Source organism: Prinia subflava, chromosome 9, assembly GCF_021018805.1.
Source record: "Prinia subflava isolate CZ2003 ecotype Zambia chromosome 9, Cam_Psub_1.2, whole genome shotgun sequence".
NCBI lineage: Eukaryota > Metazoa > Chordata > Aves > Passeriformes > Cisticolidae > Prinia > Prinia subflava.
Genome location: NC_086255.1, coordinates 34,470,292 through 34,486,584, shown reverse-complemented (window position 1 = coordinate 34,486,584; position 16,293 = coordinate 34,470,292). Strand labels below are relative to the sequence as shown.

Here is a 16,293-nt window from a genome sequence, read left to right as displayed (position 1 = left end):
GCCTTCCACACAGAAATCAGGGGTCACATAAAGCCCCTGAAGTTCTCCTCACTTTGGCACACAACCCACAGCTTACCAGAAATTAGGAAAGAACTTATCAGAAAAGGCAAGACTGGCTGCAATACCAAAACCATTTTCAACATGCATTTGGTTTTTATAGTCTCTATCCTTATGACCTCAAGATTGAGAGCTGAAAATCCTAAAATTAAAGCTTCAAAGAAGTTATTGTTGTAATTGTGAAAATTGATACAGATTTTGAGCTGAGAAAGAACAAACCTTCACACATTTCTACATATTTCATAAACAACAGTCACTGCTCAGCCGTCTGTCACTTGCAGTCTTACTTCATTTTTTTTAATTATTAAAAAAATTATTTCTTTAATTTCCTTAACACCTCCCTGCAGAGATAAGGAACAGCTTTAAAGGAAGACATTTAAAATACTTGTGCTGGCACCATGGCCCCATCAGAGCTTCAGCACTGACTTAAATAAAAAATGCACCTCAAATGTCATTTATTAAAGAAAATACTTATTGATCACAAGGACATTTTGCAAAAGAAAAAAAAAGGCCAACATCACTTTCTTCTGCCTGCCCACAAGAAAGAAATTCCAGCGTTTGTGAAGCCTGCCCAGTTAAACAAAAAGCAGAAATATCTGCAGCACTATTGAGCTGCCATTTCAATTTTAAAAATTACTCCTACAAATATTATAAAATCAAAAGACTCTCTAGAAAATAATGATTCCTGTTAACCCACACACAGTTTCAGTCCAAACCCTACAATTATGACACAAGACAATTTCAAGTCCTTCAAACAGCCTTACTTTGATAATACACCTCAAACTTCAATCTGTATGTTACAGCAGCAGAAAAAATGCTACATTCCAACATGAGTGCTAAGATCAAGAATGAGGAAAAGAAATAGAAGGTTTCTGATGTTGTTTTGGAAAACTTTCAGTAAATAATGGAAAATGTACCTACTAATTAATTTACTAAATGTAAACTAATTCCTTGAAAACTTGGTGATTACGATAAATATTTATGTTCAGAAAGGCCTATTTAATAAATACACATTCTTTGATAAGCTGCAAAGCTAAGCAATTTTATTTTATTAAGCAATTATAAAACTATTAAGGTTAAAATATGTCTTATTGAATATCCAGACAAGCAAGTACTTATGAAATCCAGTGAGTGAAAGAAAATAACTATTGCCGAAGGGATTCTTCCTGAAGTGCTCTGTCAGAAACACACCCCCCATCAGCACATATGTCCATTCTTCAGGAAGTAGTTAGAAGGCTGAAGAGGAGTGCAGACTCCAGCTCTGGAATTTACACCTTTACAAACACCTTAAATCACACATGCCAGAATTCTCTGGGGATCCATGCTCCCAGAGACCTGAGAGCCATTCCTACACACTGAACAGTTTCTGCATGGTGCAGCACAGGTGCCATCTTCTTCTCCCGGAGCCCTGCTTTCTCCTCCTCTACCCTCACTGGACCATTCAGCAACTCTAAGGGGGAGGAAAAAAGGGAAGCATCTGCCTTGTCTGGTGTGAGATGGGGAGATTCACCTGCAGGACCAAAGAACAGTGCTGGCAGTCCCAGTGGTGACAGCTGGGAAACTCCAGGAGCCTCTCAGCAACCTCACCTGAACGACAACTGAGCCTTCTCTCCACAGTCACCAAAGGTATCGGGCACCATCTCCCACCTACTGCACCAAGGACTGGAAAAGGAATGGGGGCTGCAGGGCACACAAAGCCCTGTAGCCTCCAATTTCATTTCCAGTCACGCTGAGAGCTGCACAGGAAGAAGGGAAGGTTCACACATCCCCTAAGCCCAGCTCCCCAGGCTGCATCCTGCAGGCAGCATGAAGGGAGGCAGCGGGGTCAGCACACCCTGCCCACCAGCACCCAGGGAGGATGCCTATGTGACACCCACCCCTCCTGTCCCAGAGGAAGAAATAATCAGGCATTTAAGAGTCAAATGTTTATGTATTTACATAAATAAATTCCAAATTTACTTATGTAAAAGAAACTCTAGGAAAGGCACAGCTGCGCTGCTTTTTCTGAATAAATTATGCACACAAAAAGGACAGAAAAAGGTTTCAGCAGTGTGTATTATCTTTTACGGTCATACTAATTTAACAAAAGAAATAGAAATGTATACAACAACACACTAAAAGAGCTTGTGTTATTTCACCAAGCCAAGGAAAAACCTGAGAGGTTATTCACAAGAATTTAAATCCATGTTTCCATTTGATTCATAAAATCATCTATGATATTGAAAATTATTCTGAAACTGCAAAAATGTGTGACCTCAAAAGAGATCTATAAATACACCTCAACACTACAAACACTAAGCTACATAATAAATTTGGAACAAAAATTTTAAGCATGCTCTGTTCTTCCAGTGTTTAGACTTCACCTGAATCTGCAGGTCAAAGACGTTAACACTCAAAACATCACTGCTCATCATCCTTTTTATTTTCAGTTTGCCATTGAAAACAACCTGGTATAATGTTGTCTCACTAGCTTTTTGTTCCCAGATCCTATAACCTTACCTCCCTAATGGCTGCTACGATCAACCATGTGAAAATTATTGCAGCAAATGTTGAAATTGAAAAAAAAATAAGATTAATTGGGGTTGTACCAGAAGGGATATGTAAAGCACATCACACAGCTCACTTTTAAATAGGTCACGAGCTAGAAGGGAACACCTCTCATGCACCAGGGAGCTGGGTAATGTTAAAAATCTTACATTTTCTCTGACACCCTAGAATGAACAGAAATCTACTGACTTCTGTATTACTGCAACAATACTGAAGCAGTTTCATTTTGATAAAATTTATTCATTTAAAAATTAGACACTGTGAAAGCCAACACAATTTCTCTGTAACAAAATGGAGGACAGCCACATCCCATGGCACCCAGGAACAGTCAGATTTCCATCACATAAAATCAGACACTGCGTGGCTCAACTCTCAGATTTTTTCACCCTGGATTTCACCTGAAGCTCTGCAAGATTTATACCCAGTGCACATCGGTATTGATTGAATGGCTTTCATTTACTTTTTGAGAATGCTTTGGAAAGAACGGGTTATGCTCCTACTCTTCTTTTCACAAGCTTCTGAAATGCTGTCCATGAGGATTTAGGCCAGTACAAACAGGAACACTGCAACTTCCTGTTAAACCCAGTTGGATCCAAACCCCAACAGGCAGAGCCTTCTCTAAGAGCCTCAAATTCTGCGTTAGGCCCATGGTTACAGAGGTGCCCCTATTTTTGCATTTATCAAGCCCATCATTTAACGTGCAGTCATTTAACAGTAAATGGGTTTTTCAGGGAAGGTCAAAGGTATTAATGTTTATAAATCTCCCGAATCTCTTCTCCTTGCAGAAGACAACCATGTAACTACAGCATTTGGCATCTCTCCTAGGGTGACTATGATGCTTGAATCCCCAATGTCTGTTCTGCTTATGCTGGATATGGATTCCTGTGGTTTTAAACTAGATCTGAGAGCAAAGGAGGGGAGGAGGGGAAGCAGTGGAATGTCTGAGGCTGCTGGATTCAAAAACACAGAGATAAGAGCCTCAGCTCTCGCTCTCTCCCATGGACTGTTATGTGCAGCACAGACAGCAGGGGAGAGCTCTCCTTTACTTTTAGTTAGTTTTCAGCTAGCTGAGGCAGAGAAGCTCCCCCAACTATGACTTTTCTTCTTCTTGGAACTGATCAGCCTGCTCTGGCTGCTCTGAAAATCCAGAAAAAGAGCCGGAGCTCAGGCCTGTGTTCCACTGGGGCCCAGGATGGCATTTTCCAGTGCAAGAGGGACTGATAAGAGACTCGGTGAGCCAAGCTACACCCCACAAAAAGGACTTTCTCCCTAAATTTGCCATCCTTCAGAACAATGAAAAGTTCCATTGTTTAATCTTATTCATTTTTTATGCTTGTGAATACTTTGCTTGTTAAATAAGCAGGTTTTTTCCACTTTTCTCAAAAAAAAAAAAAATTACCTCCCAAACTAGTTAGTGGAGGGGTGCTTGAATTTGCTTTCTAAAAAACCCACTTCAAAAATTTCCTCCCAGAATTTGCCCTAAACCAAAACAAATACAGCACCATACTGAACTCTCCTTTCACTGATTCCTGAATTCTTGCCAGGATATGCCATCCCCTTCATTTTTCATCATCACGTGACCACCAAAAGCATTCAAATCCTTTCTTAAGAAGTCTAAAGGTGGCTATAAATTTTTCATCACAGATGCCTGCCCTTTTCCACACTTCTTCTACACTCTGTTATTCCAAACAGGTTTACCTTTATTAATGGGTGCTAGGCACTACCACAATTCCTGAGTAAACTCCTGTGAAGTTCTGAAATACCTTTGTAAGCAAGAACAGTTTCAATTTCTTCTTCAAAACTGTTGTCACAAGCCAGCACACCTTTCAAACCATTAAAACAATTAGTGCTAGCACTGAACAGAAGCTGTGTTCCTAGATCTAGGATCTTATTTCAATCTGACCCCAGCTGTCACATCTGTTTTAAATGCAAAAGATCCCTTCCAACACAAACCAGTGTGTGATCCAAAGATTCTGTGATCATTAGCTGAGGACCTACCCTTGGAGAAATGTTGCAAAAACAATGAAGAGAATTTATGCAGATTTAGAAATATACTTACATAAAATGTCACTGAAAGAACGCTGCTCTGATTCTCAATCGAAAGTACTTTCCTAGATAAAACACTTTGAGTACAAAAGTGAAGTGGAAGTATCATTATTTAAACTCCTCTATCTATTTTATCTAGAGAAAGCCAAGCTTTCTGCCTTCATGTCTTCAATGGCTATCACCAACAAAAGAAGACAATTAAGGCTTCAAGGAGAGGCACGTTCACCCTACAGAGAACACACGAACACCCTACAGAGTGGAGCTGCAGCAAAACCCTGTCCAGCTCCTCCGACAGTGAGAGATCAGACAAACACCTCATGTAGTTACTGGGATGGCTGAAACCTCTCTGCCTGAAGCACAGACCCAGAAAGCTTCAATTGCTGCAGGGAAGCACAAGATCTGGATGTCTCGAGGTCACACAGAGGCAGTGGCTCTAAAATTTGTTCCAGTAATACTGACTTAGCAAGGCCCCGGAGGGCTGCTAACCAAAATGTCATATATATTCTCTTCTGGCTACTGTTTCAGGAAACAAAAAATCCAGGAGAATGAGAACAGCATAATGTGTGTGGCAAGGGACAATGATCACTTAGACTAGGAATCATAAACTACTATAATTAGAGAAGTCACCAAACACATTCAGTTTTACCTGAGTAAAATGTAACAAGTAAAAGAAATATTTATTCATATGTTTCAAACATATCTGTAGATAAAATCTCTGGATTACTTCTTACATTTCGTGTGCTGTTCCAAAAGCTTTGGGTTACACAACACCTGAAGGAATATTTAGATGTGATTTTGTTGATGGAAAGGGAGTTACTGACAGAGGAGAGCTGCATTATTTCCGCCTGATTGTTTATTCTTTAATTGGGAGTGATGAAGTAGAATCTGCAGCGGCTTGTCTGCTCTCCCATGTCTGCTGTTAGCTATTTTCAGACACAAAGTTACTCTAGATAGGCACTACACAATCTTCTGCAGGAAGATCATTCAGTAATTCTCTTTCACTTGTATGTGAGCACTCATTTTGTTTCCACACCACTCCTGGGAAAGAGTGGCAGATGGACAATGTCACAACTACTCAGTGCTGTCTTATCCTCCCCCACCATGGTGAGAAGTGATTCTGGTGTAGCAGGTACCTGAGTAGCAGGTCAGGATCAGGCAGCAGTGATGAGGGTTGTGTGTGATGCAGTATTAAAGAGAGCTGCTGCAGTATCTGCACTCCTGGATGGCAGAAATACTCAAGTAATGGAAGAAGTAAGATCTAAGGGAAAAAAACCTCTGTCTCAGCTAATTGTTTCTGCACACTGCAAGACCCAAGCTGGCACAGCTACACAGCAATGGACCTGCAGAATAGTATCTTTTCAGTGCCACAAGGGGCTAAAGCTGAAACTTGAATGATGGTCTTTTGTCTAAACCAGAAATGGTTAGTCAATGCTTGGATTTTATTCTACAGAAGGAAACACCCTCTCTATTAAAAATATAAATTCAGTTCACAAGACTCATTGTCAGTCAAAACTTACTGCATTTTGCTGCAGCTTTAACATTGCTAATAAAGTTTCTGCTGATTTCCCTAACAAGCCAGAAACTAAAGAACCATGTAAAATCAAAGCTTTTGATTTTATAGCCTGCAGGCTGTTTTAAATTTACATCTATTTGAAACATCCAGATTCCTTGCCGTAATTTTTCAGTAATTGCAAGTAGGCCAGCACATCAAAAGTAGGCGGACCAGCTACACGACGTGTCGGTGTCAGCATCAGCGCTGCTGCTCCGCACAAGAAAGGGCTGCACAATAGGTCCCCAAGGATGAAAAGTCATCCTATTGCAAACTCGTGCAGCAAAGCATTACAATCAGCACCGTGGATAACTCCTTACAACAGTTATCTCCATGCAGATATCACTCGGCACTGCTTTTTAAAAGCCACTCCAAAAAAACCCCACCTTCCATAGCACAGCTGTAAGTTCTGTATGCTATGTTCTTCTTCTACCACTGATTTTTTGCTCCTTACTTCATCACCCTTTCAGTTCTGTGGAAAGGGGAGGAAAAAAAAACAGGTTGTGCTCCTTCTGCACATCCTGCCCTCTGCTCCTTTGAGCAGACATGGTGTACAACAGCAAAGCTGGGAAGGACCTGATTTGGGAATCAGCTGGAATTCCTGTCTGTGGTTAAAAACTTACCCAGGTGATAGGCTCATTCAGGACTCCAGCAGTTTCAAAAAACAAACAAACATTTACTAGAGTCTCCACATTTCTGCGTTGTAAAGATAAATAATGAGCCCTTTTTGAGCTTTGGGAAAGTTTATTTAAAAGGGAAACTGTATCTGCCTGTCTGCAGCAGCTGCTGTGATAAAAACACCGGCAGTACATGAATCAGTCAAGAGGGAAAAATCGGAGCAGGCAATTCTTTAAAAAAGTTACCTTAATTTATGCCTGAATGGGGATGTTATGGTTCCTTATGAATTCAGGGATTGGTTACAATCGTATCAGACCGAGTAAGGTATGCACTGTCTGCCATTTTAAAAAGAAACTTTAATCCAAAAGCAGCAAAGCACGTATCAGGACTCCATACTGAGTGAGACACACTCAAAGCTAACAGTCTCACCGACTGGGTAAATTTCTGTCTTCCCCACCACTTTATGAATAAAGAGACTAGGCAGTGGTTTTCTCTGCATTCAAAAATAAGTTCACCTTTGAGAATAGGTCATCCATGAAAAATTTCAGCCTTAAGGATGAATATTTTGAAAGCTCTGAGCATATAAAATAGAACGCCAGAAGAAAAATAGTGTTTCAACTCAGACCACGGACTGGCGTTTTGAACCAGCAAGCTTTGAAGGAGAAATATCTCCTACTACTACTGCAATTTGCTCTTTCCTTGCTAAAAATAGTGGCTGAAAATAAATTCTCTTGAAAAGCCACTCATTTTGGAAAATAGAATATTTTTGTTTAAGTAATTGTATCAAGGACACATTAATTCACCTCTTTTAGATAAACTGCATGCAATAAGGAAAAATATGTACAGTTATTACTGAATTTATTTATAGAACTATTATTAATAGCCCATAGGTAGCTTTTTTCTCCCCACAGAGAATTATAATGAGTTACATCCTTGTCTGTTTTGCACTTTCTTTTAACAACCCCCAGAAAAGACCAGGAAATCTTTCTCTCATACTTTCCATTCTAAAGATTCTAGCCTGAAAGCTCACTCTGTATGAGGAAATAAACTGAAAAAACTAGAGTATAATTTATCTATTTAGTTAAAACCTTTTTATACCATTTTAGGATTACTATCTCCCATTCCAATGTTGCAATTAAATGAACCAAAACCTTCCAACCAAGACTAATTAAAGCTTAGTTTCTCAACTACAAAGTCAGTATATACAGTAACCTATGTAAATTTTCCTGTATTTTCTTTAAATATGTTTTCAGTGTCACTGCTGGTGGTAAATAAAACACAAGCACAATATATACATCAAAACCAAAAACATGGTAGAAACTCTTTCTGCTCAGGCACTTTCAGGAATGATCTGCAGGAAGAGAAGATTTTAAAAAAGGTGGAATATGTTTAATTTCAATGTGCATTTTAAGTAAACTATATGCTCCATTGTTTTCACTGACAAGTGCTAACCCACTTGGTCCTTATAAAAATTTATACGTAACTAACTGCATGGACAGATTTTATCAAACACAGATCTTTACTGTGACCTTGTATCTTCAAAAACCATTTCAGACACCAGCCAGAGTTCAGTGCTGAGCACAGCCTCTGCTGCAGCCCTGCCTGGAGGGAACACCTCTGTTTCTAAAAAATGCCTTTCCCTGACCACCTCCTCTTGCAAGAAGAGTTCTCTCAGAGACAGCCCTCAACTTCAGAGCTGGACTCTAGCCAATGACCAGAACTGCACCTTCTGGAATTCCTCTGAACCCAATCAACGCTGTCCCCAAAGGCTTTTCAGAGCCCTTTGCAGCAGAGCAGGAAGGCAAACAGAAAGAACCAACACCTCTGTGGGAGTTGTTCTCCTCAGCATATTCATGGTACAGTTACAGGTACCAAAACAAAACCAATCTGGTTCTTGAGATAGAAGTTTGGAGGGGTTTGGTTTTTCTGCTGACTGACTCATTATTCATTGGCTTTATAATGATCTGCAACTCCTACAGATTAAACTGGTCTGTTGCACTATGGTGCAATTTATTACTGTGTGAACATCTAAAGGACCAAGTTCCAACCAAATGCCAGTTCTAAGACTAGAGATTATTTTGGTGAATTTTCTACTTCTGCAGCAAGAATACTCAATGCAGAAGCCATAGACAAATGCACACGTGTACTGTTCCATTGTAATTAAGCAATTTTTCATAGAACCACACTGTATAATTTAGCTCCCTTCCAGAGTAGCTTGACAGCTCAGATCAAAGTGGCATCCTGTGATAAAACCCCACAAATGCACTAAAGAACAACATCAGGGACTTGTCACAGTTTATGGACTTAAAAAAACCCACCAAAGAGAAACCATGCACAAAACCTACAAGCACTACACACTATGAACTAGTGCTACAGTGGTTTGCTTTAACAATAAAGAATGCTAACAGTATCGGTGCATTTCTATCACTTGCAACCTCACATCCTTTCATTTGGTAGAAGCAAGTCTAGCAGATCTAACAGCTGTTGTAACCTCTATTTACTCCATCTAACCAAGTGCAACCCAGGGTTTTGCTTGTCTGACTAAACACAGAAGTGCACAATACTTCCCTGTTTCCTATAACGGAAGATTATAAGAGTTAAAAAGAATTTTCTCAGTTGTCATTTTGTGCAGCCACGTGTAGTGGCAGTAATAATTTCCTACTGAACTTACTGGTCTTACAGGAATTCTTTAGGACCATATAATTAAGATACTTTGATGGGTCTTTTGAGGCAGGGTCACTGGAAGAACTTTGCAGCAGGTTTCAGCTGTCAAGTGACAGGTACATGGGGATAAGAGGCACACTATTTTGTTTATTTGTCACTTGCTGGACATTAATAGAGGAGGAAAATGCTTTGAGCAGAGCACATAAAAGGCAGAGGATGCAACAATATCATCTGTGTCACTATTCCTTGTTGCCAGAAGTATCATGGAAGAAGAAATATCTTTTTGCAATGCATTTCAAAAATCTCTTTCTTGTCCTATCCCCTAGAAATAATTCAGAAATTTTTCTGTTTTCTTCTACTGCTAATCTTTACTCAAAGAATTAGGATGCTTTAAACAAAAACACTGTTGAAAATGAAGGTCCAAAATGCTTTATGTTCTAATAAAACAGGTCTAGAATCTGAAGCTGTGTGGTGAACCTGACTTCAACAAATTGTTGCTACCTTTGGAAGGGTTAGTTAGACTTGTTTTCATGTTACAGACTAATTATCTTTTTGATCAGTCAACGTGGTTGTTAGCATTTACTTTTTATTATTGTGATTTTATTATTTATCATGTATTTAAGTGCCACAATCTCCATTCTTTCTGTTCACCTTTGGTTCAAAGCAGATGTATCAAGACAGATCACAAGTGACCCAGAGAATCCAGAAGTCCACGTAAGTCTATATCTGCTTCTAGTGCATAAACTAAAAAAAAAAAAAAAAAAATCAAGAGCACTTAAGATCACAGCACCCCAGTGACTGTCAGGAAGGACTTGGGAAGGAATCTTGTTTTGAACAGCTGACTGTGGTCTTGTTCAGTAAGCTGTGCTGAACAGAACTTTCAAACTTGCTGCAGTTGATTAACATTACCTTGACAACAAGCATCAAAATGCAGCAATTCTACCTGGTGAAATTCTTCCCTTCTCCTCCCCCCCACTTTTTTTTTTCCCCTTTACAAAGTTTCTCAGAGACTAACAAAATTAAAATAACGTTGTGCAAGCTACTTTCAAATGAAAACATACATTTTAAAACAAATTTGTTTTCCTGTTTTTTCTTCAAGGTAAGAACAAGTCAAACTTCTAGAGCTCCTGCACCACTCCATGCATGTGAATCTACTTACATATTTAAACAGCTTTATTGGATTATGGCAATGAGGACTGATGCTTTAAGTCTCTGTACACAGAAGTCTCATTTGACTCAACAGGATATTTATCCACTAAAAAACTGCAGAACCAAAGCCATATGGCCTTTTGGCTTGGATTACAGAACCATAAGAATATTGTCTTTTTACTCTCATAAGGGTGAATTTCATAGTCACGGGATATGACCCTAAAGAAATATTTGTGCCCAAAAGCACAAGCTGACTCTGTAAAAGCACAAAGCCTGTTCTTTCACAAACGTTCCTGAAGCAAAGCACTGGACTTCAGTGCAATAGTAACAACTGTTAAGAATGGTTAAACAATTTACAATATCAATCTATAATGTACTTACACCAGTTTGGTTTGTGTTTGCTATCATGGAATAACAGAATGTCCCGTGTGGGAAGGGACCCACAAGGACCATCAAACTCCAACTCAACACCAACAAATTTGGACAGGGACATGAAAAGAACCTCTTGCTTCAAGTAGTCAGTTTGGAGGTCAGGGCTCCACGATGCTGAGGTGGGACCCCAGCAAGACTGCTTGTGTGAGTAATGCTCTAATTAGCAAACCATTAACAGCCCACAGGCTCCACAGACAGACAGAAATGGAAGTAACAGTTCATGTTTCTAAGCTGGCCATCTTACATCTGTCATAAATAAGTCTAAATCATTTACATCCCCACTTTCTAAAAGCCCCACAGCTCACTACTACAGCAGCCTTCCCCAGTGCACTGTAACTCAGTGCTAATATGACTGCCCTGTTAAAACAGAGCAGTTCTTCAGTTTTCATCACTGAATTTCTCAGAATGAAGATGAATGTTGACTTGTGCAAATCTCCTGCTGCTCTGTACACCTGCAGACTGCCTCATGCAGCTCCCCTATTGCCCAGAGCATCTGCTCATAATTTACCTTCAAAATGTACTGATTCTTCACATTTTGATTTCTCCCACAACTCCTTAATAGACTCTTTGTAGAATCAAATGATGAAAAATTGTAAGCCACTCAAACTTTTTTTAAATGGTAGATTTTGTAGTACCTGAAAAACTGCTCACTTCATCCCCTTGAGACACTGGGGTTTTCTTTATTGTTTAATGCAATTAGGGGCCACTGAAACAACTTCTTTCCCAGATGGAGAGGACATAATCTGAAAATACAGCACACATCCCATCTGAGATTTATTCTGCCACTATCTTTTAATTCCTTTCTGAATGTCTTACAACAGCACCAACTATATAATTAAATTCCCAAGAACATATAAACCATTAAAATATGATTACAAGAATTTGTAACACGCTAAATAGTCACAGTAAATTCTGATGAGTTTCACCAGTATTGTAAACAAATACAAGTTATAAAAAGGTCACTTGAACCAAGTTTATCCTATTCAAATTATTCCAGACAAAAAATTTGTTTTTTCCAGATAGAAATGTGTTTGTAACAGCATTCTATCTTCAGTAAAGCTGATATCTGGCTTAGGAGTTTGCTATGAAAATTAAGTATTTTCTAACTATTCACAGTGAAGAAAGACCCTAATGTTAAGGAAAAAGCCCTAGAGGCAAACAGTTAAAATATTGTGTGCCACAAGGCAAATAGATGAAAAATTAAAGGATCAGTATATGCTTAGTATTTATGCAGTATCACTAAATCTAATCACAACTATGGACAGTATTCGACAACAAGTTACCACAATGTAATGCTTTTGTAGGGCTGGGGAGGGGATATGCACGCTGGTTTTCAACAGTGACACCCAGTATATGCAACGAGCTTTGAAACACCAGGCTCTGCAGGAAATGTAACCAGGTTTACTGCTCCCCCTTGTACTTCCAGCCTTTACGCTTCAGCAACATTAAAAGAGCAAAGTGAGGCTGCTGGAGTGAGACAGCCAGGAAAGTCTGGTCTGATGGAAAAGGGGAGTGCCCCCCTCGGTCCTGCAGCCTCCTCAGCCCCTCTGGAAACAGCTGGGCCCAGGACTCACTCACACAGCTCCACCTCAGCATGACCAATATCCAGATCAACAGAATCAGGCATGAAAGCAAACACAGGAGTGACAATTTCACCATAAGGAGGACTGACAAAGATGGGCCTTGCTCCCCTAGGCCACCTGATTCCAAGTACGAGCATTCTGCTCATAGAAGCAACCCAGTGCTAGGCTGGAATCCTCAGATTAGAGTCTTAACTTGGTTCAGTTACAGTTACACAGCCTTTTTTTAACAGTTTGCATTTGAAGAGACCTTTCTATGGGACCAGAACTATTCAATAGCACAGAACCAAATCTAATAGGAAATATACACGACAGGCAGTGTAAGATAAAACAGAAAAGGTATGCATTTCTTTGCATTGTGTCTGTCTGTAAATTCAGAATTAACAGCATGTGTATATCACACAGCATCTGTTTCACACAAAGAAGTAATTGTAAAAATGGACCCAAATGTCATTTCACTAAGCCACTGTTCAGTTTATGGAGTACAAAGCTTACGGAAAATAAGCGAGATGACTGCTAGAACAGTCCCAAAATCCTGTTCATAAACCACACCTAAAATTCCTGATTTCTTCTTTAGAAACTGTACTAAAATAAGAACAGTGAATGATTCTCTGTAGCAGGGAGATTATTGCCATTCACTCTTCTGTTACAGTGCAGCAGCCACATTTGTCTGTTCCTGTCATGACAGCATTGCGCTGAATGGTCATGATATGAAAATATAATTTTACATTTTCTATTACAAAAATAACTTTTCCACTGTGCCATATAGAAATTCACATCAATGTCTAAATGAATTATACCATACAGGTAAAACCTGTCAATTAAAAAACTTCTCCAAGTCACTACCCACCATCTACTGAAAGATTTAATAGTGGAGGTAGCAGAAATTCTGTCTTATGACAACTCCATCATTTCCACAAGGTATTTATTAGTGCAGTGTGAACAGATCTGCAACTACATAGCTAGGAGTTCTACAGTTCTTTCAAACTATGCTAATCTACTCTATATTCAAAAAACCTATGGATTAGACATATTGGAAGATAATTCATCTTCCAAGACAATTGCAAAGCAATTGTTAAATAAGACTAAAGCCTTTTCCACTCAGCACAGGAGTACAAGCCTGTATTCCACTCAGTACGGGCTGGACTGACAACTGATTCTACCAAACTACTGAATTTTAAGTCAATTGGTTTGTCACTGCTGCACGTTACAAAAAGGAAGCAATGAACAGGGTTGCAGGAGAAAGTTTCTTCTTTGTGGTAAAAAAAACACAAAAAGCAGCTTTATGACTGACTCTTGTTGAAGAGACTGCCTTCAACAAGCCCTGAACCATAACCACCTATAGAAAATAGAATGTATAAAGTCTATGCACTGTGCTTTATTTAAAAGCATTTGCACACAACAAATGTGCAGTAAGACAGAGTCAAGGCCTGCACTGCACAGTAGCAGAACAAGACACAACAGGCATAAAATGAAAAAGAAAGCTACAGGTGAGATAAAAGCTAATTCTTTTTCCCTGAAAGGACACCCCAACCACTTTGGGAGCAGGTTGCCCAGAGGGGCTGAACAGTCTGATCCTCAGAAAATTTCAAGGCATGCCTGGATAAAGCCGTGAGTAACCTCATCTGACCCCTGAGCTGATCCAAGCTGAGCAGGAGGTTGCACCAAGAACCTTAAGAGGTCTCTTCCAAATGAAATTATTCTGTAATTCTCTAATTACAGAGAGGAAGAAAAGGAACTGATAGTCATAAATAAATCATTGTGACATTTTTGTGGCATATAAAATAATATTGCAGCAAAATTATTATGCAAGGGTATAAAGTCTATACGAAGGTCCATAAACCATTCTTATAGTATCCATAAACACAGTAAAATTTATGTGCATGGTAAAAATTCTAATTTAAAACTTTTATAAGATTTAACTAGTTATGTTTTATTAGCATTACTTCTTTCCAAAAAAGAGGATTACGTATTACAATTAAGTACATCTTGAAAGAGGCAACTATGCATTTTATTATTTAAGTGATGGACATGCTTCAGCTTTTAACTTTGATTTTCCAACTAAATAAATTTTGTATATGCCAGAGAATTTTACAGTACAATTCCCACCAGTGCTAGCACTGCCTCTACAGAACTCACATTTTCAATCTCAAAGGAAGCTCCAAGACAAACTACATTCTTTGACTAGGAGCACTTTTCATTTTGCTCCTTATGTTCATCACTCTAATTTTACTACCAGAACAGCAAACGTGCTGCAATCACCTGAAACCTTGTTTAATTTAAAACTAACCTCAATTCACCTAGACCCAGAGAAGAGGGGTATTTTGTTGTATGATTTTTGTGGTTTGGGTTTTTGATTTTGATTCTGTTTTTGTTTTATTAAATGGTGTGAGATGTCGTAAGTGTTTTTACACCTGACCATGCAGAATATGGGTCAGTTCCATCCCCAATGCAGCTTTTTGAGAGCACACAGTCATGTTTGCACATAGATTTCCTACATCTGTCAAATCTGTATCAGAAAAGACTGGAAACAACAAGATCTTGGCAGAGTACTTCAGTTTCACAGGACACATGCACAATGCAATATCCATAAATGAAAAAGAAAAGAATAACCTATATGGATGAGACCAAATGGATATAAAGCATCTTTGAAGGATGGAACACTTAAAGGCCCAACAAGAAAGATCAACATTTTAGCAGGGCCTGTTAATAACGCAATGGGTAATGGTTTTAAACTAAAAGAGGCTAAATTTAGGAGTAGATAGAAAGATGACATTTTGTCCAAAGAGGGTGAAACACCAGCACAGGTTGCCCAGAGAGGCAGCAGATGGCAATCCCTGGAAACACTCACGGTAAGGTTGGCCAGGGCTCTGAGCAAGCTGATGTAGCTGAAGATGTCCCTGCTCACTGCAGGGGAGTTGGACTGGGCGGCCTTTACAGATCCCTTCCAAGGCAAAGCCTTCGGTGATTCCCTGACCATTCTCTCACACGTGAGCAGGACTAGGCCAGTCACAGCTGCCCACGAGTAGTGACGAATGCACCAGGGTCAGGCTTTCTGCACGGGGTCTGGGAGTATCTGCTGCTGCAGAACTTGGGGAATCTGTGATCCAGGCTGCAGGAGCAGGTGTGTGAGCAGTACCCTGCAGGTCACTGCACACTGCCTCACCAGCACCACACACTGCACAGCTCTGCGGGCATTGGTGGCCCCAGCTCTGCCTCCTCCACGGGCCCTGCCTCCCGCAGGGAGCAAGGGGTACCAGCACTCCATGGAAAGGTGACATTTCTCCCTGCAGAAATGCTTCAAGTGCCATCTCTAGCAACATTTTTAGAACCTCATTCCTAGTCACACCCCTTGCAAGGCTTCTGTAAGATGGATTAAGGCTTATCTCTACTTACAAAGACTTTAGGAGCTGTTCTACCGACACTACTAAAAGCAGTAAAGAAATTAGCTACTAAAGGCACTGAATGAAGGATATAGAGAGAATTTATTCAAGTTACGTTAAATTATCTTAACATACTTCTCTTCTGCATCTTCTTCAGAGGACTCCAGTATTGCTGACATCTTTTTTTACATTATTACTTTCTATCTTTTATTTTCAAAAATGTTTTCCTTTCTCCCTCCCTTGATAACTGTTTTAATTTTGTAACTAT

At 39.5% G+C, this 16,293-nt stretch overlaps 1 protein-coding gene across 1 annotated transcript in view; it reads right to left on the bottom strand.

Moving 5' to 3' along the window:
- CTNNA3 (catenin alpha 3) overlaps positions 1-16,293 on the bottom strand; it is a 419,849-nt gene that overhangs the window by 361,473 nt on the left and 42,083 nt on the right. The window lies entirely within an intron of this gene.